This window comes from Dasypus novemcinctus, chromosome 14 (genome assembly GCF_030445035.2).
Source record: "Dasypus novemcinctus isolate mDasNov1 chromosome 14, mDasNov1.1.hap2, whole genome shotgun sequence".
In the NCBI taxonomy this organism is placed as follows: domain Eukaryota; kingdom Metazoa; phylum Chordata; class Mammalia; order Cingulata; family Dasypodidae; genus Dasypus; species Dasypus novemcinctus.
In genome coordinates this window covers 99,157,084-99,184,831 of record NC_080686.1, presented here as the reverse complement: position 1 = coordinate 99,184,831, position 27,748 = coordinate 99,157,084, and positions in this window count along the sequence as shown.

Sequence of the window (27,748 nt, the reverse complement as noted above, 5' to 3'; positions counted from 1 at the left end):
TTGGTGGGGGGAAGAGGCAGATTCTAGGTTGGTGAAGGGGTGGCACCTGCGGGAAAGGGGAACGGGGCTGGGAGTGATTGGTAGGGACTAGTTCCTTGCCTTTTACGGTGCGGCTTGTGCTGCGGCTTGACAGTGCGGGAGGGGGGGATGTGAGCGCAGGCAGCTTCTGCTGGCTATCAGCAAGCCGGCGTCGGTTGCCTGGGCGGGGCCGAGGGCAGTGCTCCGGTTCCATGGCTGAGGGCAGTTCACCCGTTCCAGCCGCCCTACACCCAAGTGGTGGGCTGCGCATATCCCCCACTGGGCGCGGCTATGCTTGCCAGCCAGACTTCAGCCTGCCTCACCTCAAGGGGGCTGAATCTGGAGACAGAACTGGGTTCAGCACCAGGCTCTGCCACTTGCAACCTCTCTGTACTTCCTTGTTCTGTGTAGAGACGAGAAGCCCCTTCAGGGCAGTGACTATGCCACAACCATCCCCCTTATTTCCAGTATCCATCATGTTGTTGGGACTCAATAAATGCATGCATTCATTCATTCATTCATTCATTCGTCAGTACTAGGTCCTATATTAGGTGCTAGGGATACAATAGTGAATAAAATAAATGTCTCCCCAGTCTTCAGAAAGCATGTACGTTTCCCAGGGGGTGTTACAGACAAGAAAATAAACAGCTACAGTAGATGCAAAAGGTTCCTCTCTGGGGACTTGCAGATTTCCGTGGGAGCACATAGGAGAGAGAGTAGTCAGAAGTTCAAGCAATGCTCACTTACAAGGTGCTATGTAAGCTAGCCCTGAAGCAGGAGCAGAGATCAGCTGGATGGGGAGGGAAGGGGCAGGAAGAGCATGCCAAGGGGATGGAACAAAGGCTGGGGAGCAAGCGAGAACCCGTGTCTTTGAAGAAGTAAAACTGACTGGAGTGTATAGGACACGTGAGTTTGGGGCTGGGGTGCCTGGTGTTAGGGTTGGTGAAAGCAGCCAAGAGTTGGGGCTGGAGGAACAGAAAAAAGCCAGATCATAAAGGACCGTAGGAGCCCTGTGAGAAGGTTTGTTCAATATCCTGATAGCAAGGAATAAAATCATATTTGCATTTTTAAAAAATATCAATTTGGCTGCTGTGTAAAGAATGGATTAGAGGAGGCCAAGACTGGTGATATGGAGATTAATTAAAAGGCTATTAAAATAGCCCAAACCAGAGATAATGGAATACATGTATAAAATGGAAATAATATTACCTGACCCATCTATCTCACTGAGTTGTTTATTCATTCGTTCCCTCTTCACTGACTAACTCACTCAATTAGCAATTGTGTACTGAGCCTCTGCTAATATGTACCTGGCACCATCCTACAGGGATGGAGGGCCTCCTTCTCTGTCATCAAGGGTGGCAGCCTATTGTAGGAGACAAATTCATAAAACAACCATTAAGTTGGCATGATAAATGTTACAGGAGTAGTGTGGTAATATGAGTTTGTGTTGTGTCTTTCACCTTTCTTCGGATAACAGAAGCTCTCTTTCCTGCAGGAAACCTATTCTGTATGGTTTGAGTGGGACCAAACCAGAAAATCTGTTCTCCTGACCACAGAGATTGTTTAAGTTTGGACATATAAATCTACCAGGGACAGCGAAGACCCCACCATGAGATTTAGCATATATACATGAAAAGACAGAAGGTCTTTCTTCTTTTAGATTGTAAATTAAAAAGACAATGAGGACTCAGAATTGTCTATACACTCAAAGACTGCTGAGATTGAAGCTGGGGCAAATAGAGCAAAAAGGTGGAGAGAGAAAGTATCTCTGTGCAATGCTATAATTATAGTACTTAAACCTTAAAATAATTTTCATCATCTTCTTGTCCTAATTGTGTGAGGCAATAATTACCCTTTTCTGCTTATACAAGTTTGAGCTAGGTTTCTGTCACTTGCAACCAAAAGGATCCTCATATAAATAGATCCATAGGAATAGAGAGGAAGGAGAATATAAAGTGGCTTGTAGAAAAATAAAAAGTTTTTCTGAGGGTGATCTTATTTTTTTTTTAATTTTTTTGTCTTTTTTTTTTAAGATACATAGATCACACAAAATGTTACATTAAAAAATATGAGGTTCCCATATACCCCACTTCCTACCCCCGACCCCCCACTCCTCCTACATCAACAATCTCTTTCATCAGTGCGGCCCATTCATTGCTTTTGATGAATACATTTTGGAGCACTGCTGCACTGCATGGATTATAGTTTACATTGTAGTTTACACTCTCCCCCAGTCCATTCAATGGGTTATGGCAAGATATATAATGTCCTGCATCTGTCCCTACAATATCATTCAAGACAACTCCAAGTCCAGAAAATACCCCCATATCACACCTCTTCTTCCCTCTCCCTGTCCTCTGCAACTCCCACGGTCACTGTCCAAGGGGTGATCTTGAATTGAATCCTAAAGAGTTATACAAGCACATCAGCCAATTGGTTGGGATAGGAGAGGGATGTATTCCAGGCAGAAGAAATAGAGTATTCAAAATCTGGAGGCATGAAAGATTAGGTAATGTCCAGGGAAGTGCAATATTTTAATATTGCGATATTAACACACGCGTGTAAGGGGGTGGCAGTGGGGCTGGAACCAAACAGAAGGCTCAGTGAGGGCCCCTCCTTCTCCTGTCTACACACCTCTGAAATCTCCTGCAGACCTGGACAGGGGAGCGGCATTCTGTAAGCTGTTCTTCCTCAAGGTGAACATTTGGATCACCATATCCTGATATGGACAGTCTGCTTTTAGTCTCCAAGCCTTGTTCATGGCATCCCCTAAATTTGTTCCTTTCCTTGATTTCCCCTTTCTCAGAAATCCTTTAAGACAACACAAAAACTGCTACCTTTGAGAAACCTTTGATTATCCCACGCAGAATTATGCCTCTTCTTCCCACACCCTTGGCTTGAATCTCTTTTAAGCACTTATTGTCCTCTGCCCCATAAGAAACTAATCTTTGCATTCTTTCCCCAGCAGGTGAGCTCTTCTCTTCGAGACCAGGGACCATGACTCAATCTTCTTTGAGAAGCCTTGCACAGTGCCTGGCTACAGTTGTTGTCAAATATGTGTTTTCAAAGATGGTCTCAGCAGACAACAAAATTTTTATCAGCACAAAGAGCTTCTATTTGAGCTTAATACCCACACCAGCAATGAAAATCTAAAGCCAACAAACATATCTGAACGTTCTGGGTTGGAAGATGGTTACAAATCTTTAACTTTCCAAGCTTTCCATTAGATTAAAGGAAGTAAGGGAACTAAAATTTTGCTCACGGTATTTCAGCTTGACAGTTTCTGGGCTCAGTTGGAGTCAATGAAGGAATTTAAATAATAGAGGAAAACCCACCCACAAGGCCTTTGGGAATGAAAAGAAAAAGAGAAGTGGGGGAGCCTGACCATTTCACTTCTGTGCTTTTGGGACCGTTTTTAAAGAGCCCAACAGTCAGATTAAAGGGGAAAAAATCCAGTCATCCTGCTCCAAGTCTGCAAATTAAATATCTGAGTCTGGAAGATCAGGTGATTTTCCATCTTTCACACAGATACTTTAGTGTCAAGCAGATTCTACTTATGGGAGGCTATTTATGCCAATAACATTCATTAACAATTCAGAAGGAAGAAAATATAAAACAGATTCCTCAGATTACAGAGGAGTCTGAAAACACATGTCTCTGAGCCTGCAAGATTCAGAACTGTCCTGTTTCTCTTTTTCAAAAGATGTCAGAAAACATCCCCATTCAGTCAAGCACGTTAATGATCAGTCAGTCCCACAAGATGGTCACAAAGGTAATGCCTGGGGCCCAGCCTGAGAGGCCAAAGGTCCCTGCTGTACAAACTATATTCAACCTTTATAAACAATGTCCATAGAACTTTCATACAAATGTGCACAATGCTTATATTGCAAAGTTAAGTTCAAAATAATGATTCAGCATAGGAGAGCAACTATACACACACACATAGTACACGCATGTGGATAAACATATGTGTGTACACGTATGCGTGTAAGTATTTTTACACATGTGCTTTATGTCGGATGAGGCTGGGAAACCCCAAGGGGGAGGCTCCTCTGCAAGGCCCCCAGCCTTCCAGAGCCAGTAGAAAAACATTCTCAGCCTGCCCCGAGAAGCTCAAACAGGAGCGATAGTCTGACACTGACTAAATTAAGAGGCAAATAACAATGCACTAGTTTACAATAAATATTTCAGAATCCTTCTTTTCCTTACCCAAGACACTGTTCTCCCAATCTTGAGAGGCAACAAAAGCCACAGTGATAATCAGAAGGTTGCTGAGTGTCTGTCAGCGCTGTCAGTTGCAACTGGCAGAAAATGATCCAATAGAATTTAAGCAATTGTCTCACATAACTGATTACTCCAAAGGAGCATTATCAGGGACAGGGATAACATTAGAACCTGGTTACCTTCTCTCCCTCTCTCTGCTCTGCCTCCCTCCCTGTTGTTTCCTTCCTCAGACAAGATCTCCCCTTTCAGCACAAGAAGGCTGCAGCAGCTCCAGATCTTGCACCATCTCAAAATTAAATACTACATACATATGGTGAGTGCCTTTCCCAGAACTCCAACCTTGCCTCTGATTGTATCATGCACCCAGTGCTTGACGGCAAGAGCTGGGGAGTCGAGCCCACCCAAATCAATGGCAAAAGACTAGGAACTTACTAGAGCTAAGATGAATGGATGCCAGGTGACCAAAAGTAACAAATGCCAAAGTCACTGACAGAGTGCAGGGGGAGGTGCGTGGTCTGGGACACTGTTTGCAATGCTAACTGCCCCCTCTTTCTGACTCTCGCAGTCTGTGCATAGATTAAAGTCATGGATAAGCTGTTAGCAGAGCACCATTGTTAGTGACATCAGAGATATTCAGCCCCATTTAACTCCAGAAAGATCATAGCACCTGCTCCAGTGACTACGTGGCCACCACCCCACAGCACATGACACTGACAATGGGCATGTGGAAAATAACTGGAAAAAGGTGCCTCTTTCTTTTATTTAATTAGTGTTTATTGAATGCATACCATGTGACAGATGCTGAGAATTCAGGAGGGACTAAGAAGATTGCTGTGAACAAAGCGTGTGTAGTTCAGGAGAGGGACTGGCAAGAAAGACAACTTTAATTTGTTGTGGGAAGAGCTATGAGGTTACACAGGAGGCTTTCTCTCCCCTTTACCTTAGTTTTCCCTCATCTAAATATATAACTCTTCTTCAGTTTGAAATTAGGTGTTGCTTCTATCAATCACTATAAATAGGTGCTAGAGGAAGGCGGTGAAGGCATTGTGGAGGCGTGAGGAGGTGTGGCTGGGTCCCAGCTCTATTTGATGGTAACAGAATATCAACTACCCTGTACAGCAGATGTAATCATCCATCTGATGATGCTTCTGAGAAGTTTCATTTCTTGTCTCTATGAAGTTTTGAATTCATCATGTAAAAAACAGTTCCATGAAATAGGGGGGAAAATGTCACTCTAAAGGCAAAAATCATTCTAATGAATTGCTATGTAAAACAATTAGAGAACAGTACAGAGATTTAGAGCTATAAACATATTGATAGACACATGTGCACACCCTCAGGGATACTCTCTCCAAAAGCACATCATGAGGACCTCCTATATGCAGGCTCTCTGTGATTTACACATGATTCTGTTGACAACAAGCTCACTCGCATCCTAATGTACTAATGATTGCATCAGATACCTGGGGGCTATTTGTTTTCAACACAGCAAGCGCTGTCATAGAAATGTGAATAAGACACCAGGGGAGTTCAGAAGGAAGGCGTGAGTTTCTGGGGTGTTGGGGAGGAGAAGATTTGAGAAATTTCCAGAGGAAGAGGTGTCTGGTGGACAATTACAAGTTCCACCAGAAACGATAAGAGCAGAGACAGCACACAGCGAATATGTGTGAAAAGGAATATCCTCCACTTAACAGAATGCACATGAAAAGGTAGACAATACTGACTGAATACCCCAGGCCTGATAAAGAGCTGAATGCCCGGAGTCTGGTGACAACGTGCAAGGGGCACCAAATATCACTGGAAATATAATAAACTAGAGAAGGTATCTTTTATCACAGTGATGTGGGAAGAATAATTTTGATAAGACATTAGAGGATCACGGGTGGGAAGCAGGTGAAGTCTCCCAGAGGAGTCTAAAACCAGATGCAGTCTTCCCAGGACAATAAAGTCAGGTCCTTGTAGAACTTGTACTGCAGAGTGAAATAGCCAGCTGGGGTCAGGCTGATTTTCAGCCGCCATGCCAAGAACCCGAGCCTTGCCCCAGAAGGCATCTTTCTCCATCTCCCCTAATGCAAGACTTGGCTTTTCCTCGATATTGCTTCATAATTGTTAAACATGCATTCAGTAGAGATCAGGGGAAGTGGATGTGGCTCAAGCACTGGGCTTCTGTCTACCATATGGGAGGACCTAGGTTCAATTTCCAGAGCCTCCTGGTAAAGGTGTGCCAGGCACACACAGCAAACAGCAAGTGACACAGCAACAAAAGAGAGACACAGGGGACAATCAAGGCAAGAAACGACAGAAACCAGGAACCAAGGTGGCATAAGCGACAAGGTACTTCTCTCCACATCAGAGGTCCCCAGGATCGAATCCAGGTGAAGCCTAGAGGGAAAAAATGAGAAGAGAAGACAAAATGAAGCAGACACAGATCACACAGCGAATGGACACAGACAGCAAAACAGCAGGGTGGGTGGGAAGGGGAGAAAAAGGTTTTAATGTAAAAAAAAATTAAATTAAAAAATAGAAATCAGCTAAGTCTGTGCAGAGGTGGGCACCCTGGCCAGGTGGAGTCTTCTCTGCCTAAGGCAAATGCTCAGTGCTTTTATCTCAGGAGCCCAATCAACCTCAAGCTTAACTACTGGGAGCTGCATACAATAGACCTATTTTCTAAAACAGAGAAACTGAGGTCCAGAGACTGGAAGTACCAGCCCTAACCCCTGAACTCTGCATTGCTGCTTCACTCAGGCAATCTTTTCCCACATTTCACCCAGATCCCCTCGCCCCAGGCTGCCTTCTCTCACCTCAGTTCTTCCTTAGTCAAGAGTCTGACCTTCCCTTTCTCTTAGAGAGCAGCTGTGAGATTCCCCAGTGCCTCAGGGCAGGCGTTCTCTAAGTTAGTTCCTAATAACTATCCATGAGACTGCTTGGAAACCATATTTATTGTGGCACCTTGGAAGCCAGCACCAGCTTTTCCCAACTCAGCTGCCCTTCCTTGAGGCTTCATGGTGCTGCCCACTGGTTATGGTGATTAATGAGTTAATAATGAAGATGAAGGTCCCCGGGTGTGCCAGCAGAGGGTAGCTGTCTCCTGAAATGGATTAGCCTTGTCCATCCTGTGTGGCTCTGAGGAGGACGCTGCTTTATGTTCCTCCAGGGACCTTGTTTAGCACCAACCACCTTGTCATAAGGATATATTAAAGGGAAAGCAATCTGCGCTGCCCGCTCGGAAATGCTGACCACTCTGGCTGCCTGGTGATTGCCCAGTCGGGCCCGCCACAGGGGAGGGAAAGCAGAAGGGGGGCTGCAGGCCTGGCTTCACAGCCTTGCTCTCGGGATTGCTTAATATGCAACCTTGGAGAAGTCATTTCCTTCTGAGCCTTGGTTTCCACATGTATGAAATGTGGGTGTATGACCAGGTGATCCCCAAGATCCTGGATGGAAAAGACAGATCTTACTATCTAAGCCACTAAATAGTCAGAAACAACAGTCCAGTGTCCCCTATAGGGGGACTTGCTGCCCAAGCCTTCTGTTAGAGGCTGAGTTTCCCAATTTGACACAACAGAAGGACCATCCGAGTTAGGGGCTAAAATCTCAGATTGTCAGGTACCTCCTCAGACGGAATGAGGCATCATCTCCAGGCATGGAACCTGGGAATCAGTATTTTAAGAAGAGCCTCAAGTGATTCTCATGACCAACAAGTTTGGGGAACCCTGAGATGAAGGACATAGGCTTAATGCTATGCTTGTGAAATCTGTAGCAGTCCCAACCCCACACTTCTCAAGCTTGACTGCCCATGGGGAGCCTTCCATACCCAGCCACCCTGGTACTGCCCCCAAATCTCCAGCTTGAATTGGTCTGGGGTACAGCAGGCACTTCAGGAGTTTTCAGTACTCCTCCGGGGATGCCGATATGCAGTCAGGGTTGAAAGTCTCTGCCCTAAACAGGGGCTGTGCGATGCCCAGTCCTTCAACGATCCCTCAGTATTGCCTATGTGTTATTCAAAATGAAAACACTCCCAGTGGGATAAGTGGAAGTCCAACAAAGCTCTGATTTTCTCATAAAGACCACTGTGATTTTATTTCTTTAAATATCAAACATCACATTCTCTCCAAGCCATTGCCTTGTTAGTGAGAATTTGAGGTGCTCACTGGGCCATTCTGTGTCAGGTGGAGAGACTCAGGAGACCACTCCTCGCTCCAGCACACACCAGCGTGGGACAGCAGTCTCCTTGTGCAAACTGGGGCTCCCTGTTGCATCCTAAGGGCTACTGGGAACATCGGGTTCCCTCCGTGTGGAGATTGTAAGCACTCAGCGAATGTTGCTGGGCTGAAATCTGGGAAGGATCAGGGGAGATTTTAGGAGCTCTCAGGAATCTTTCTCACAGCTCTAGGATACCCTGCAAATAATTGCCCGTGGGAGTATTTATCATTTTGATTCAACTTTTAAAAGCAGAAATAATGGCAAAGTTAGCATTTTTGAGCTCCTACTCTATCCCAGCACATATGAGAATGAACCCTTGCATGCGTGCAGAGTAGGAGTCATGTTTTGCGTCTCACAGGTGAGGAAACTCAGGTTCAAAGGCTTGAAGGTCACCCAGCCAGCACAGAACAGAGATCCAAACCCACATCTGCCAAACTGCAGACCAGTCCTGGCACCCCAGCCCTGTAATTTATTTGGTAGATTGTTTTATTTCCAAGTAATACAGTCTCTCACTCTGCCTATCTTCTAATTCCCTGTAATTTCCGTGCGAGCCCTGTCACTGGAGCTTTGTCTCTGTGGGAGACGTCTGCCCATCTCAGCCTTTTGAAATGTCTGGAGCAGGAGCGTGGAGCTTGTCTGTGGGAGGCACTGTAGCATTTAAGCCATCAGCATAAGTCTATTAAGAGAGGAGCATCCATTTTGAGAGTGATTTGACATTTTAACAATATGTATTTGTCACCAACAGCATACTTTCAAACATTTCAAAATGCTCTAAAACCAACAAAACCAGCTCCAGAGTAGGTCAGCCTATCTTCCATGTCACTGTCAGAGCAGTGATATTTCAGCAATAAAAGGAGGGGTGTGTGTGTGTGTGTGTGTAATTTGAGCTCCTTGGAGCAGACTGGCCGCATTGACTAGAATATGCAGACAAGAGAGCCGATTCTAGGGGAAACGGACTTTGGCCCAGTGGTTAGGGCATCCATCTACCATATGGGAGGTCCGCGGTTCAAACCCCGGGCCTCCTTCACCCGTGTGGAGCTGGCCATGCGCAGTGCTGATGCACGCAAGGAGTGCCTTGCCACGCAAGGGAGTCCGCCGCGTGGGGGAGCCCCGCGCGCAAGGAGTGCGCCCGTGAGGAGATCCGCCCAGTGTGAAAAGAAAGAGCAGCCTGCCCAGGAATGGCGCCGCCCACACTTCCCGAGCCGCTGACGACAACAGAAGCGGACAAAGAAACAAGACGCAGCAAATGGACACCAAGAACAGACAACCAGGGGAGGGGGGGAATTAAATAAATAAATAAATCTTTAAAAAAAAAAAAAAGAGAGCCGATTCTTTAACAAAGAAGGGGATAAAGCACTGGAACTAGAAGGACCTGATTCCAATCATTTCTTTCACCATGTCAAAGAGGCAGAACAGTGAACTGGTAGGTGCCCAGGTCTGAAATCTACACGTGAACTCCAGCTCACCTCTAGTGATTTATCGAGCACATTGGACTCAGACTCCTTATCTGTAAAAGGAGAGAATGATAATATGTAGAATTAAATCTCACCTTAACCACTCTCAACTCTCAGCAAATCACCTGCTAAACATGAACCTCAGTTTCCTTGGAGGTTTGTTTTGAGAATTAAATGAGCCAATAAAGATAATACAAAATGCATGGCATGTAGTAAACATCCTTGTTATTTTTATGTCTAAGTAAAAAACATGATTGGTTTTTCCACTTCACTATCTTGGAAAACAGATTAAAGGCATTTTCTTAAATATTTAAATCAGAAAAACTCTCACAAAGTGTATGAGATGACTCTTGATGACTGTAGATCATCAGAATACCCATTCTTTCTCCTGAGGTTTCTCTTCCCCAAAATTTCTGACTCTCCAAGTGTTATTTATAGTTTCTACTAACCCACTCTGTAGGGTTCTCTTTCTCTGGTCATCCAAACTCCAAGTTTTCATTGCACCAAAATTTCTCATACAGAAAGCTCTAGCACCCAAGTTTGTTCTAAGCTTGAACACAGTCTTCTCTCCAAATGCCTCAGTGTTGCAGGGGGTATATGAGCCTTTACTCCATACTTGAGGAATGACAGAGAGTAAAGCACTGCATTGCTTGCATGGTTACTCATCAACCTTCCAATCTCTAAACCTCAGAATTCGTATCTTGTGGCTTTGCAGGCTTCCAGGTGGGATAGCGGGACAGCCAACCCTCACTGTTGAGAAATTTCTGGCCATTCCCTCCCTCAGAAATTAGACCCCCATTCCTTGGTACACAGAAACCAGGCACCTTCCCCTCTGCCTGCCCACATTCAACCCAAGGCTGGCTTCTTCTCTGACTCAGAGTGATAGAAGAAGCATCTATTTCTCCAGGAAACATGCTGCTCATCCTTTTATCCACAGGGCAGACTCTGATCTCCTTGGACAAACAAAGTGATTGCTTTCATTGGCATTTCTTTCTCGAAATCAGAGTTGTTCATTCTTAAACAGCACTGGTTGAGAGTGCCAAAAGGGATATATGCTTGTTTAGGAGAAGTAATTCAAGGGCCCATCAGGAGAAAAATCTACTCAACTTTCTTTAAAAAGCCAAATGGCCGGTGTCTGTTTTACTGGCAGGAAACTGAATGGCCTCAATATTAATTTTCCAAAAGATAATTAATTTTCCCTGTGTTGGTCTGGGTTCTCCAGAGAAACAGAACCTATAGAAGATAGAGATAGATGATCATGTTATGATTAGGTTCATGTGCCAACTTGGCCAGGTAATGGTACCCAAATATTTGACCAAGAAAGCACTGGCCTAATTGTTACTGTGAGGAAATTTCATGGACTTAAACATCAGTACGCTGATTGCATCTATGGCTAATTACATCTGTAGTGAGCTGAGGAGACTGCCTTCAGCAATAAGAGATGTCTCATCCAAAATCAGTTGAAGGCCTTAAAACAAGAAGTAATTATTTCAGCAGTCAAAAGAGAGAATTTTCATCTCTACCTCAGCCAGCCAGCTTCTCCTGAGAAGTTCATGAAGGGCCTTCAATGGAGTTCCTGGCTTGCAGCCTGCCCTATGGAAGTTGGACTTGTGCATAATACAATTTTATAAAATCGCATAATATTTCCAGATATCGCTTGGTTCTGTTTCCCTAGAAACCCTGATTAATACAGATAGATGACAGATGATAGATAGATGGATAGATAGATAGATAGACAGATAGAGGCATAGAGAGATTGAGAGATAGATTATAGATAGATCTTAGTCATTCCCTTAAATACTAAGAGATTTTATAGAAATTGGCTCACATGACCATGGGGATTGGCAAATCCAAATTTCCTAAGGTAGGTTGAAGTTGGAACCTCCAATGATAGTGAAGTTGAAATCCTCAGGAGAACCTAGATGGCTGAAATAGAGTCAGAAATTCTTCTTTCTCACTGCTGAAATCCTCAATTCTGGCTCTAAGACCTCTGATTGATTGGATGAGAAGACTCCCTTCATTGCTGAGGATAACCTCCTAGTAACATCCAGGCCAGTGCCTGCTGGACCAAACAACTGGACACTATAACCTAGCCAAGGTGACAAATGAAATTAACAATCACACTCCTCAACTGCAGGAAGCAAGTATTTCTAATGACCTCAACATATCCATACTCCAATGAAAGAAAAAATTAAAGGCCCTCTTTCTTGGACTCTCTCATAAACAGGCACATGGGGAAGACAAAATTGAAATTGCTTTATAAACTTTAAGGGGCTATGAAAGCATGAGGTGATTTAGTTTACTAAAAGTTGCCAGGAGCAATATATTAGAAATGGGTTGCCTTTTATAATGGACATTTATTAGGTTAAAAGCTTACAATTCGGAGGCTATGACAGTGTCCAAATCAAGGCATCATCAAGAGACTGATGCCAGCAATCTTGGAGTCCTCGCTCACATGGCAAGTCACACAGAGGCATCTGCTTCTCTTCTGGGACTCATTGCTTTGGCTTCTGGCTGCTCTGTCTGCAGCTTCCTCTCTCCCAGGTGTCTCTCTGCTCACCTTCTCTCCATCTCTGCTGCTTTTTCTCTGTGTTTGCTGCTTTTAGTCCTCTGTTTATAAAGGACTCCAGTAAAAGGATTAAGATACACCCTGGGTCATAAAATCTAATCAAATGCCCTTCACAGAAGTAAGAGTTAATCAAGAGTTCCCACCTTCAGTAGGGTTACATGCACAGGATCCACAAAGAGCTTCAAACTGTCATATGAGGTATAATTGACATGCTTGAGTTACAATTTTCCCATTTTAAAAATGGGGTAATAATACCTACACAATACCCACACAAGTTGTTCTGGGAATGAAATAAGATCCCATGTATAACAATTCTACACAGAGGCTAGCCTCTGTTATTGATTTCCCAGCTTGGCCAGAAATTAGCTGTGTGACTTAGTTAAGTCACCACTACACTCACCCTATCTTACCTGAAATTAAGGTACTTCCAGTTCCCATACAGAGAGAAATACTCTGCAGTATTCCACCCAACCATACCTAGTCGGTCTTCATTATCAATAATTCCTCTGGGCCTCAACTGTTTCATCCCCAAAATGAGAAGAACAATAGCACATGTCTCATAGGGTCATTCACAAAATGAAATAAGGTAATCATTTTTAAATGCAAACCCATAATAAATGCTTTATGCATAATATGTACATACTTCTAATGTTAACTTCACTACTATGACCACTACTTAAACAAGCCCCCATTTCTTCCTGGCCTGGAGGATCTTTCCTGCATCCTCTGCCCATCTTGTCCATTCTTTAAGATCCACTGTGTCCCCATCTCTTCCCTGACATCCTCTGTGACAAACACAGGACCCTACTGCCCAGTACTTGCAGTTCTATCTTAGGTATTAAATATTTTTAAATTTTTATTATTTTGTTCACTGCCTTTAATGTGATATTCCTGACTCTGCAATCCACCATGATTTCTTCAAGGATGATTATTGCATCTCATTCTTCATGTAGACAGGCTGTAGGCTGTAACAGAAAGGGTACATACATTTACTCCAGAGAACTGTGACTTATCCTGTTTCTGCCACTTGTTAGCACTAAGATTTTGAGCAAGTGTGCTGGTTTGAGTCTTTTGTGAACCCCAGAAAATTGTGCTCTTAAGCTAAGCCATTCCTGTGCTTGTAAATCCATTTCATATGGTGGGACCTTTTGGTTAATTCAGTTAAGGGACATTTTGGTTAGATCACTTTTGATTAGATCACTTCAGTTAGGGGCCTTTGGTTAGATTGTGGGATGCTTTGATTGGGTTGAATTCAGTAGGAGGCCTTTGACTGGAGTATTTCAGTGAGGCATGACCCAGATGGCCCTCAGCCCTCTTGCTGGAGCCCTTTCTAAATGGTAGAAGCTGCAAAAGCACAGAGAGAAGGAGATGCCACTTTTTATCCTACCATGTGAGAGAGGACCCCAGGATTTCCTACAGTCACAGAAAGAGAAACCTGGAGAGTCTGAGAGAGGGGCCAGAGGCTGGAATCAGCAGACCAGTTGAAGCTAAAGTGAAGAGGGGAGAGATGAGCCATGTGCTTGATCACTCACAGCTGAGCTCGGAGAGAAAGCATCTTCTTATGATACTGCCATGTGCCTGATCACCCACAGCTGCAACTTGGTGAGACAGCATCTCTTGATGATGCTTTGATTTGGACATTTTCACAGCCTAGGAGCAGTAAGCTTCTACCCTAATAAATCCCTATTGTAAAAGCCAGCCCATTTCTGGTATTTTGCATGGGCAGTCTTTAGTAAACTACACAGCAAGTTACACAAGATGTCTGTGCATTTATTTCTTTAACATGAATGTGTGTAGAGAGGAAATGAGGGGAAAACTTCAAAAATTACCCCATCACCTCTTGATCTGCAGGTAAAGGCAGCAAACAACACGTGGGAGACATCCATTGGGTGGGGTCTTTATTCCAGTAGCTTCCTACTGGCCAGGAACAAGGTAAAATGGAACATTTTGTGGCTTTGTCAAGTTTGCCTCTCCCTTGGATGCCTCGGCACATATGGGACTGGGGAGAAAGATTGTACCTATTTGTGAAAGGAGCAGAAAGAAAAAGACCTGATGCTATGCCAGAAGACAGAGATTAAAATTTGGGAAAACCTTTCAGGATAGATTAGGCAGACCTGACCTAGTCCACTGGTAAGAGAAGATGGCAAGTTTCCATGGGGAAACTCAGCAGAAGGGAATAACCAGTGGCCAGGGTAGAGCACAAAATCTGGGTGCTCCTGGGAGTTGCTGGTTCTACAGGTAAGGGGTTGGGACTGGGGGCCTGTTAGGCTCATACCCAGAGACTCTGCCTGGGAGAAAACAATCCTCAACCTTGCTGTGAGCAATCGGGACATCAAAGCAACCACCAGTTGGCAACAAACATCCCAGAGCCTACGAGGTGAGGCGCCATGTTTTCATGGTTTCCTTGTAAAGCAGCCCCTGAGGGTTTGTACAAATGAATGGATCCCTCTTTCTATTCTCTTACTCTCTGGCATCTGAGGGAATGACTGACCCCATTTAACTGATTAAGAATCAAGAGCATTTAGCAGACCAGACGGCAGAAAAGCCTCTAGGTCCTTCTTGAAACTTTTTTGCAAATAAGGACAGGTAGATCCTCAAGCAAGTAAGTAGGAAAATTTAAGAAGAGTTTATGTGCCTGCGCCCCAAGCTGGTGACTTGAGCCCTATCTGGAATATGAGGCTAGTGTCCTCAAACCCTTACATGAAATAATGAATGTGGGAACTAGTATAAATGGTTGTTCTCTCCCCATAATATTCCTTATTTTACCCTCACTGTGCCCAGCACTGCATGCCCTGCATTGGAAAGCCTCAATCCTCTTTTTGTATATAGCAGGTGGTTAATATAAATTTGGGGTCTGAGCAGGAGGTGAATGACACTTTCTGCTACTCCAAAGTCAAAAAAGGTCAGCGCTCTAAGGGATCTCAGAGATGCAGAAGCAGGGGTCTAGAGTGGTCACGAGCCCCCCATGTATTCACAGAGCCCTCCAAGGCCACTCAGGGCCCCCCACAGCTAACAGGGAGCCTCGTCACTCCCAGATGCATGGCCCCTCTATGCCAACACAGGCCTCTTAAGCTTCTCCTTATCCTAAACACCACCTTCAGCTTGCCCTGCCATGTGCCAGAACAGTTCCAGCTCCAAGTTTCCCCCTACAGACTCAGGTCTGCTGCCATCTTTGCTGAGTTGTTCTTTAAAAACAAGTCCATGGACCATTGAGTGTGGAAAGGTGGGTGAGGGTGTGTGAGAACAGTCGAAGGCTGGGAGTTACATTTTACAATTTATCAAAGTTATGAGTACTGACACCTCATCTTTTACAATAAAAGTGCTATTTGTATAGACTGCAAATATATGCGTGTGAACAGGAAAAAAATAACATAAAATATCTCAGCTTTCTGCAGCCAAGGTGATATTTGATATTACAAATGTGCATCCACCCTGAAACTTGACTCACATGCCTGCATCCCAGGGGCAAGGCAGCTGGCACTGCAGTCTGGACTTCCAGCCAGGTGGGCACCTCAAGAAAGGAGAGAGAATTCTAGAATGAGTTATATCACATAATGCTGAAGATTCAGGGGGAAGTCTTCATACCTCTCCAACTCTTAATATCTTCTAAATTAGGAGTCTGTCCAAGATTAGATGCTTCATGTCTGGAACTGGCACTGTCCCTGTGAGGGAGTTTGGGGGTGTGTAGGAAGTTTCAGGAAGGAACTGGTGTAGAAGGTAGTACACTCCCATGGGTTTGGGGGACTGTGGACCACTTGAAAACCGGACTGCTGCCAAATCATTAATCAGTAAGTATATTGTTCTAGCAGTCAGAGCAATTCCTCAGAGATTAGGAAATTGTGATAGCTTTTGATATGTCAATTGGCTAACTCCACTAGCACCCCAGATTTCCCTTTTTAGTATGTTTTTAGTTGGGGTGGGCTGCAAAGGAAATTCTCTTCTGAGAGCTGGAGGGCAGAAGGGAAGCATCTGCCATTGTGCAGCGGACACCGCTTCTCTCAGTGATTCCATCAAACTCTACTCTAGGTGCTGCTGTCAAGGGATCTTGCAGATGGAATGAAAGACCCTAAACAGTTGGCATTTTAATCCAAAGAGAATATCATGGGTGGGCCTGGATTCATCAGCTGCAAGACCTTTAAAAGAGGGCTTAGGTGTTCCCTGAGGTAAGAAGTTTCCACTTGTTGACAACAAGCATGAGGTCTGCCTCAGGGGTCTCCAGTCTGCTCTTAGGTTTTGGCACAATGCCTTTGGAAGCTGCCTGTGTTGAAGCTAGAGTTTGCCCCTTCCTCTGAGTTGATGGTGTGGGAAGGTCTTTTAAGGGTAAGAGAATCCCTCTCAGGCCAGGGCAACCTCTTACTCTCTCATTTTCCAAATGCTCTTCCCCCTGATGTACATTCTGGGTTACCTTTTCCATGGTGCATCTTAGCTGAGCATCCTGGATGCCTCATTAGTGTTATGAAGATTAGATACAGGTTTGGTAAAGACCCTAATGCACAAATAATTCTTTAAGAAAATAGGACATGAGATCAGGAGGTGAGAATCATTTTATAAATGGTGGGGTATCAAGTTGCTATTGTCCTTGAGAACAAGGAGTATGATTATTCAAAGTCATCTCCAAAGGTTCTGCAACAACTCATGGATGAGTTAAATTACAGTTCTTCGAGAATTCCAGTGGACTTTTGGGAGGGAACTGGTCAGTGGTTGAGGGCTGGGGAACCCTTTGGTCACAGAAAGGCAGGAATATCTCAGGAAAGGGGCACTCCTCACTTTTGAATTAGGATTATAAAAACCAGTGGGCATTTGATTATTTAGACTTGTGGCCACCTTTGGCAGCATGATGCATGAGACCCCCAAACTGTAATAAAAGGAAAGAAGATTGCAGCTTGCTTGGTCACCTGAAGTTAATAATGGAGCATGTGAAGAGGCTGGGGTGGCAGGAAGCCAGGGGACTGGGCATGGGTCAGGAAAGAAGGCCTTGATCACCCTTTGAGACCAGGAGGGAGAAAAAGAGCTCTGCTTGCTTTCTTTGACAACAACAGAAATCCACCTAAGAACTGCATCACAGAGCATCAGATGGTGGAAGTCACCCAATCTGCTGTCTGCCAGTTATGTTTCACTGCATCTTTGGCTTCCCAAGAAGTGCCTTGGTACAATTGTGGGGCTAAGGGAATTCATGCAGGAGGGGCTTCCAGCCCTACTATCCATCAACTGAGCAAGCCATTTGTACATATTTTTGCTGACTGTGCTCCATGTTATATTTTGTTTCATGTAAAAAAAAAAAAAAGGTTCCTGCTTCCAAAAACTATTTGAAAACTGCTAATTTTGTCCAAAATATCCAGAGTGGTTTTGAAACTTTACAAATATTGCCTGAGCCAGCAGGGCATGCATGTATATGTGTGATCTGTCATATGAAATTTTCATCTATCCTGGGCCTACTTGGCATATGACCCATGGAACAATTGCACACATTGTCCTCTGATTTAATCAAACACCATCGTCATCACTTGGTGAAGACTTTCTGGTCTACCAAGTGTTCTGAGTGACTGGGTCTATACAATGCATTTTTATGCCCAAATCTGCCACTAACAGCTTGTGAGATGGTAGGCAAGCTCCTTAAAAAAAACTCAGAGCCTCAGTTGCTACTCTGAAATAAAGAGGCTTGACCAAAATAATCTTTCCTTTCTCTTCCAGCTCATTTCCCAAAAAGTTGGTAGTGTTACAACACATAGTTACAGTTCTGGAGGAGATGAATAGACGGGCTGGAGTAATCTTCAGATGCTTCCTGTTGGAGATGAATGTTCCAGTATCAACCACTGTACCAGCCAGATGGAAACTGACCTCCAAAATGAAACAGCTGCTTTTGAAAGTCCAAAGTTTCTGACAATAAGTAATGAGAAATAAATATAAATGCAGATTAGTTAATTATGGGATTGTGCTCAAACTTGTTGAAAAGGATGATCACCAGTTATACAGTCAACTCATTTTGGCTTACTGTAGTCAGTAAATCTAAACAAACATCTTCATTCTACTCCCAAACTACTCATCCTCATGACTTCTCTGTGCCTAATATTAGTTCTAAACAGCATGACTATCCCCCAGACCGGGAGGATGAGAGCCATGTGCAGCAGCCGTCGAAATCGTGCCCTCTTTGCCACCATGCCTATGCCACTCACCTCTCCCTTTCCTCTCACATGTAAATCATACCAAACCCTGCTGCCCATGACCTTTCAAAAATACGTAAGACCTTTAGAGGTTCCCACTGCCCCCGTAATGCAAGATAAACTCTTGGGCCTGTCTTTCATGGTCCTTGTTAGAATCCTTCAGTGCAAGGCCTGTGCCAGGAACTATGCAGGCTGGAGGGTGAAGGGATGGCTAGAGCCTGGCCCCTACTCCTGAGAAGCACAGAAATCTGGTTGAGAAGACAACAAGGTAAACAAGTTAACCCAGAGCTGGAAGTGCCCCAGAAGCAGACGGAGGGAACCACTCATCCTGATCCTGTCACTGGGGAATGCAGTCAGCAAAGCCACCTTCACCTGGCCTTGAGAGATGAGTCACAATAATCAATCCATGTGTTCTGAACACGCCCCATGGTTTCCTGCCTCTGAGGCCCTGTTCATGCCATTACCCCTGTGTGGGGTCCCTCCCCTCCTTCCAGACACCATCTTCCTAACATGAGTCATTTGTCACCTCTGATAAAATAATATAGAGAACGTACTAGGGACCCCTCAGAGCCAAAAATACTCATGCTTTACTTCCTCTTTGAACTCTGTCTAGAGTTTCCTTTTGATATCTTTTGAAATTTGAAATCCCCACCAAGGAAGCTGACCCAGATAGCCAATCAAGACTCTAGTTAGTTAGGTTTGACCCACTATGAAATAAAGCCCAACTGCCCTAACCTGCCCCTATAAGATTGACAAAGCCTCTCAAATCAATAGGAGTCAAGCTAACTTAATTTCTATGTCTGTAAAAATCATTTGCCATCCCTAGAAGCCAGAAGCTACTTTCATTCTTGCACGTGACCTGGCCTCCTTTGCTGCAGCAAAACTGTGGTGTCCCAAATAAAATGCTGTTGTCTGCACACTTGATTCCAATTTGTCTTTCAACATCTCCTTCCAGAAGCTTTCCCTAAAGTACTGCCAGAATTAAAGATTTCCTCCAGGGGTTTGCTGATCGCTCCAGTTAGCTCTCATTTTATTTTCTGTTCCATTATAGTCAGTTGTTTACATATGTCCCCCAGCTATGCTGTGCTGTTTGAGAGCAGGATCCATGTTTCATTCATCTCCTTAGCTCCCACGCAGGCCTAAGAACAATGCATTGCATTTAGCCGGCAATCAATAAATAGCTGTGAATTGAATTGTATTCATAGTCAACCCCTGTTTAAAGACAGTAGCTGAGGTTCATCCAGTATAGAGAGGGGAATATATGATATAATACATGATCTTCAGTGCCCCATAATCTCAGACTTCCTACTCAAATCCCTGCATCATTTATTTAATCTCTTCTCCATGATCTAGTTCCTCAGTGGCCTCTGCTAATTCATGCCCTTGAAACTTATACTTCTGCAATTTTTTTTTGTTTCAAAGTGATTCTGTTCTTTACTTTGCCTATAACTATTCTATACTTTAATTTTCTTTTTTGTCTTTTCATAGTATTACTCAAGGTTAGTTCTACTTCTTGCCCATTTCTTTTCTTACCTGAATTAACCTCCTCTCGTTGAGGCCTGGGTCTGTTTCACCTCTTTTTGTTCATTTTATTTTTTTTTTATTTTTATTTTTTTAAAGATTTATTTATTTATTTAATTCCCCCCCCTCCCCTGGTGGTCTGTTCTTGGTGTCTATTTGCTGCGTCTTGTTTCTTTGTCTGCTTCTGTTGTCGTCAGCCGCACGGGAAGTGTGGGCGGCGCCATTCCTGGGCAGGCTGCTCTTTCTTTTCACGCTGGGCGGCTTTTCTCACAGGCGCACTCCTTGCACGTGGGGCTCCCCCACGGGGGGGACACCCTTGCGTGGCACGGCACTCCTTGCGTGCATCAGCACTGCCCATGGCCAGCTCCACATGGGTCAAGGAGGCCCGGGGTTTGAACCGCGGACCTCCCATATGGTAGACGGACGCCCTAACCACTGGGCCAAAGTCCGTTTCCCACTTTTTGTTCATTTTATAGCATACATCCTCCCCCTTCTTCTGATGATATTTTCTATAAAATACCTTATAATTTTCTAAACAGTTTTTGCACCTTCTTTTCCCCTGAAAACAGATCTGATGAGGCAACAAAACTGGCATCAATGGTATCACCAAAGGAAATGATCATTCTGAAATTCCAAGAGATCCCATGGGAATAATCAAGTGCTTTCCCTTTCTCCCCAGAACCTCCTGGTCCACACATCTCAAATGGGACACCCCAAGGGCTTTACTGACCGTCCTTAATATACTGACTTTGTTCCTGATCAACCAACCTGCTCTCTGCTCATGGACAGGAATTTTGCTCCCCTCTTCTGCGCTCTCTAGACTCAACTTGAAATTTTTACAAATCCCTGCAGTTTGCTCTCATGAGTCTACCTCCTTAACATATTTTTGAAACTCCACCATCATCACCATCTCCATTCCAAATGTCTTGCTTGGATATGCCCAACAGCATCCCACCTCACTAGAACCCATTTGCTACAGCACTGGTTTCCTAATTTATGGGATTATATATGGTTGTACTCCAATAGTAAAAGTTATTTCAGCATGCTCTTTCACCCTCATTTTTTATCTTTCTTTCTTTCCTTCTTTCTTCTTTTCTCTTTCTTTCTTTAATCTATTTTTCTATCTTTTTATCTTTAATCTTTTTACCTATCATCTATCATCAGTCACCAATGTATCATAATTATTTGTGAGTTATTTATCTTGTAGATTTTTCATTATCATTATCTAATATGTCAAGGTGCAATATACACTTAGTCAAAGTTAGTCATTAATGATGAGTGATATAAATTCATATTGTACAATTCCTTTCAACAGAAGTCAATTACACACCTCTCTGTGATGTTATACCAGGGACTCCTGCATGGGGAGGAGTTGGCGTGAATCTGATCACTAACTCAGAGCTAGTGATAAGTAATGTATTTTCACTGATTATGCATTGGGTGTCCATACTAGATCAGTAAACCCCAAAAGTGCGTGTGCTTTCCCCATTCTGCTCAGAAAACCATGTATCTTACATGGAGAAAAATAATTCCTCAGAATAAATCCCAGAAAGAGAAACATGTAACAGTCAATTTCTGGTAACATGCCTGTGAGTCTGAAGTGCCCCTTCTCCAAAAAGACATCACTGATTCCCCACAATGGGTACCATATGCTCCTCCTATAGACCCCTTGCCCAGCCCTGCCTTGTAGTTATAAAATTGTATGGAAAAGTTCAGCTCATGTGACGATCTTATCTATCAGATGATGATTCTCAAGGGCATTGATGAGGTCTCATCCACCTTTGTGTCTCCAAGGCCACAGCAGTTCCACATGGGCAGCACACTCAAATCATTCAGGATGGATGTCTAATAAAAGAGTGAGAGAATTGACTTTACAGTGAGAATCAAAGCAAACCCAAAAAACTGCTCTTGTTAAGGAAATTCATGATACTTCACAGAAATTCAGCTCTGTATATCTTGACCCAGTGCAGTTAAGCTTTCTCACCATCGAGAATTTATAACTATTGATGCTTCCTTCCATCCCATTTATTTCATATTATTTGTTATTCTTCTGGGCACTGAAATTACTTCTCTTTTTAACATCAAGCTCAAGCTTTTAGGTGCCAAAGGCAAGAATACAAAATTCACAAAGCAAACTTAAAAACAGCTAAAAAATATATGAAAAATATTTAACTCCACTACTTACAAAAATGCATTTTAAACATTAAAATTTATTTTTATCTGTCAAATTATCAAAGTCTTTCCAAGTTCCTGCTCACTGCTATTGACAGTGCAGGGAAGCACAAAGCCCCCTGTACTTGAACTTCAATGCCCGTGATGACCCCTTGACACAGATGTGATCTCTATTTCATATTCAGGGAAAATGAGGCACAAAGAATATAAAGTCTTTGAGTGTTTAAATTGCCCAAGCCCCAATCCCAAATCCTCTTTTTCCCTTAAGACTAATTTGAGTTATTATCTCTTTGAGGAAGCCTTCTAGGATACAGCATCTTAAGCTGGGCTCATCTCACTCTGATATCTCCTGTGCACCACTCTTTCCCTAAATTTGTGCATCATTTTACGTGCATTTGCTCACAGATATTTCCTCCCTAATGGGTTGTCAGCATCATGAAGTCATTGACTGATCTAATTAATCTGTGTCTAACTCCCCTGACCTCAAAACCCAGGCTCTTTCTAATACATAATACAGTCTTACTGATTTAATTGAAGTCAGCTTCCAATAGGCTTGCAATTACAGTCTAAAGGGCAAACAGGCCAAGACTTCTCCTTTCTCCAGCCTCTGAGATACACCCTGCCTGAAAAAAAACTTGCTTCACCTTCTTTAGGATAGACAAAAGTCCGACAGCAAATATCACATCCCCTAGGGATGTGATCCTTAATTGCCAGGCAACTAGAGGCTCTTAAGACTTACCTAACTGTGGATTGGAAACTTATTCCTCCTCTTACCCAGATTCTCCATATAGAAAGTCCAATCCCCCATACTGAGCAAACTCCATAAATGAACAATTTCTCAAGCATTTGCTATGCTTCAAGCTCTGAGCTGTTTGATTGCTTTATCCCATTTAACCTCATGCCAACTCTGCAAAGTGGCTCACAAAGGTAAGGATAATGCTCAAGGTCACCCAGAGAGTAAGCATCACAGTTGGACTTGGTTCCAGAGCCAGTACCCCTATACACTATACCATGCATGGCTTGGTCATGCCTTTTCCATCATGCTTTGTGTCTGGCTCCTGTACAGCTGCCTTTGGATCCCTGATCCCACTGGGGCCAAGGCTCAACAGTAGCTATGTTTTGTTCACCACACTGCCAAGCCGGGTCACCCACTTGGTCGTGCCACTCGACAACCAACTCTGCCCCATGAAGCAGCAGCCCACCCCCTCCCCTCGCTTACAAGTTTTCTGGGCCTTTTTCTTCTCCAGATTCAATACAATCAAATTTTCCCATTATATTAGCCAGCTACAGGTCACCACCTTTCTCAAACTGAAAATTATTATAGATAGGCCTCACACAACTTTATTTTTCTTCCTCTGAGTGTATGTTTCAGAAAAATAATTCCTCCATCTTCTCATCTTCTTGGGCAGCCACGGAGGACAAGTGGAACCTTGTAGAAGTTTGGGATTATTTATGAATCCCAAAAAGAGAAGGATGATGTTTATAAACTGGTTCGTTCCTCTGGGTGTGAGCCTCTTTGATTATATTAGATTCACCTGAGATGTATTTGATTAAATAACCTGTTAAGAGTAGTTGCTTCAACCACATCAGTAAGGCTTAACTCAGGGTTTAGTCCCAGCCCCCTTGGTGGGCTGATATAAATGGACACTCACTCAAGAAGACACATGGAAGAGAAGAGAACTTGGTCATTTTGGTCCTGCCATGTGACAGAAAGGAGAAGGTTCAAACAGGTAAAGCCCTGGGAAGAGAGATAAGCCATTTGCCTGATAGTTTGGAGCCGAAGAAAACAAAGCAGCTGAGCAGCTGAGAGACCAGACAGAGGTCATCTGCCATTTTGCTTCAACATGTGGCAACAGACTTTGGTGAGATGGCAGCCTTGAGTTGGATTCTTTAGGGCCTTGTAACTGTAAGCTTTTACCCCTAAATAAATAACCTTTATAAAAAACTGACAGATTACTAGTACTTTGCATTAGCGCATCTTCGGCTGACTATTACAAACCTCAACCGTGACTTTTCTATACCGTGTTCCAGGCAGCCCTGTTTCCCACACTGACTTTCATTCATTTGAATTAAACCCAGATGGAAGTAAATACACTCCAGGTAGCAGACAATTCACAGGAAGAAATTCAGGGAAGCTGCGAGACAGATGAGATAATTATACTGAATTTATTTCAACCCAACAACTCTTCGTTGAACACCTACAGGAAAGGGAGGGAGGAAAAGGTGGTGAATGTTTACTGAGCATCTACTGTGGTCTGGGTCAGTGCTAGGCACTGGGTGTACATTATCTTCACATCTCCACATCAAGGTATTTCCTTTATTTTTAAAATAAAAGATCTGGGGAGCAGGTGTCGCTTAGTCATTTGAGCACCTGCTTCCCATGTATGAGGTCTTGGTTTCAATCCACAATACCTCCTAAAATTAAAATAAAATAAAATGAAAACGTAAAGTAAAATAAAATAAGATCTGATATTGCTCCACTTGTGGGGCATAAAGGGATTTATCAGAAAAGAAGTTCACTGCAAAATCCAGAATACCAATTAGAGAAGTCTGGCATTTCTTTGCAGACATTAGGGGGCCACCCAGCCACAGACACTGACAGGCCCCGCACCACAGTCAGATCCCCAAGGTGCAAAACAGCCCCAGAAGGGCATCAGCAGCCTCTGCTCAGCAGCACAGGGATCAAAAAACAGCTGCCTTGGACTTGGTGAGCATTCAGATCCACCCTGCTCTACCCACTCAGTCTCCATGATTGGTCCCCAGATCTGCTCCTGAACCTGCCGTGTGTCCCACCCTCAGACCTGCCCACACTCGACTGGATTCCAGCACTGCTTCCTGACTCCTACTCTGTCTCTGCCTCCGCAGCACTGGCCTGGGTTCTGCCATGAATGTGCTGCCTGCAGGAACATAGAACATAACTGGCACAGTTTATGTCTCTGTTTGCACCAAGACTGTGTTCTGAAGTCTTCTGGGGGTTTTCCTTCCCATACTCTTAAAAAAAAACCATCAGAGTTAGCATCTGTGTGCTGCTCACCTGGGGAGGTGGCTTTAGCCCCTATTTCCCTGTCTATATGTCCTGCCTGATTTTGTTACCCTGTATCAGGTGTCTGTGGTATGAACCAAGTAGTACTCTCATGGGATAAGTCTCCAGGCACCTTCCCTGAGGCTTCGGGCTCTTCCTCTGGAGCTCTGAGACTGGGATACCAACATTCTCAGCAAGTCAGACTACCCAAAGAGCAGCTTTGCCCCATTGCTGTAGAGTCACCAAAGCAATCTGGTCATGCACAGCTCCAAGATTCTTTCTTATCACTGGGTATCAGTAACCCCCAAAGAAGTCTGAGGTAGATGAAGGTTAGCTGAACCCCAGGTTCACATGAGCTATTTGAAGGGTGGGGGAACACCAGACCTTTCCTTCCAGCAACCCGGAGCATGCTCTGCATGAAAAGCTTGGGAGAGACAAACCTCAAGACAACATACACAGGATTCTGTCCAGAGCTCACAGCTGGACCCCGGGTCCTTAGGAGTTTGGCCAAAGGTGTCAATTTGAGTGAAGGAGGCAGGTTTCACTGGGCTTCCTAAGATATTCTTCAAAGAGAGGGGTGTTTCCAAAAGTCAGGCATATATTCTGAATATATTTAATTTTATCAAAAAGAACTTTTAAAAAAATATTTATCAGGCAGATTAATAAGACACTAGTCTCATCAATAAGAATTCATTTTTGACATTCAGTATGCAGATAACTAATTGCATCTGGATTGCAACTTTTTCAGATACAGGAGCAGAATTCCTTTGCCCAAGACAAACCCCGGGAAGTTCTGAAAACCAAAAGATTTTGGTAATACCTTTGGAGATAAAATCTGACTTTATCTGAACTTTTTGGGTGGCAAAACTTCACCTGAACATAGTGAGGCCATTGACAGCCTGGTAAACTTATTTAACTTGAAAATTCATATGTTTCACTACAAAAATATTAATAGATTTGATTATAGGGTACTACCACAAACCCCACTGGTTGATACGTAACATCCAGTATATACACAACACTACCTTTCTAAAATTCAGAAAACTCTGAATTCTAAAAAATATATCTTGCTTCAAAGGATTCAGATGAGATTGTGGACCTGTGTAATATAAGAAAATGACCCGTGTTGCTATAGGAGATAGGAGTTGACCAAGGAATTGCAGACTGACTAGACACTGGCCTCCATTCCTCCCTATTCAAACTTCCAGGACTGACGGACTACAGCCTGGGAGCCCACCCAACCTGACTCTTTCTGAGGGTTTAGAAGTAAAATCCTGACCTGGAAAGTGCCAGAGAGGATTGGTGGAAAACAGAAGTGACTGTGATGGTTTTGAAGTACCTGTGCTCTTCACCCTATGGGTTATCACTTCTCTCCTTCAGCTCTTCAAGACAGACAGACAGACAAAGCCAGGAGCTGGCCTCAGACTCTTTCCCAATGTGAATTACCAGACACAGTAGCAAACATCTCCAAGGGAGAATGAGCTCAAGGCTCCAGTATTTCAGAAACAAAATCAAAACTTGAAAGACACATACCATCTAAAGATGAAGAAGTGATGGATTTATTTATTCAAAATGAGCAAAATTAATTTATAGGAGCTAAGGAAAGATGTAGGCTATATCAGTGGGTATCAGTAACCCCCACCTTGCTTCTAAGCATACAACCAGACCAAAGTGTGATGATGCAGAGAGAGAGAGTGAAAATAAAAATCTTAATCTCATTTTAATTTCTCTCTTCTCTTGCCAGGACTTCCCTCAGATGAACCCAAGAGAAGTCATTTGACCTAATGCACACAGGTCAGCTTCCAGGGGCAATGAGCAGGGTGAAGAGATAAGAGATGTCACCTAGCACACTGATCTTCACCCAATCATGAAAAGTGAATGCTCAAGAATTATATATATATATATATATATATATATGAAGAACAAGTATTTCATAACCAATTTGACACAGATGCAATCCATGGTAAAACGTGTTTGAAGAAAATCAAGTGCATTTATAATCATGTGTTTACTCATTTGCTTCTGTCAGCACCCAAAGATCTGAGACTGCTTGCTCATCTTCTTATCACTAGCACCCAGTCCAAAACCTGGGGTAAAATGTGTGCTCAGTAAATGGTAGATGAACAAAAGCATGAATATACACTGTGAACTTGAGTGAGTCATGTGACCTTTTGGATCATCTTTTCTTTGGGAAATAAGCATTTGTACTGGATGATCTCTAAGTTTCTTAAGAACACTGGTCATCCTTGTGTCTAGGACTCTAAGATGCATCTCTTTCATCCTTGTCAATGAACTCTGAGAATACCCTTTGTTGTTCTTCAGGAGACTGGGTATTCCAATTGGCTTACAAAGACCTTAACAGGAACTGGAACATTTGGGCAAAGTTAACACGAGAGCCCAGATC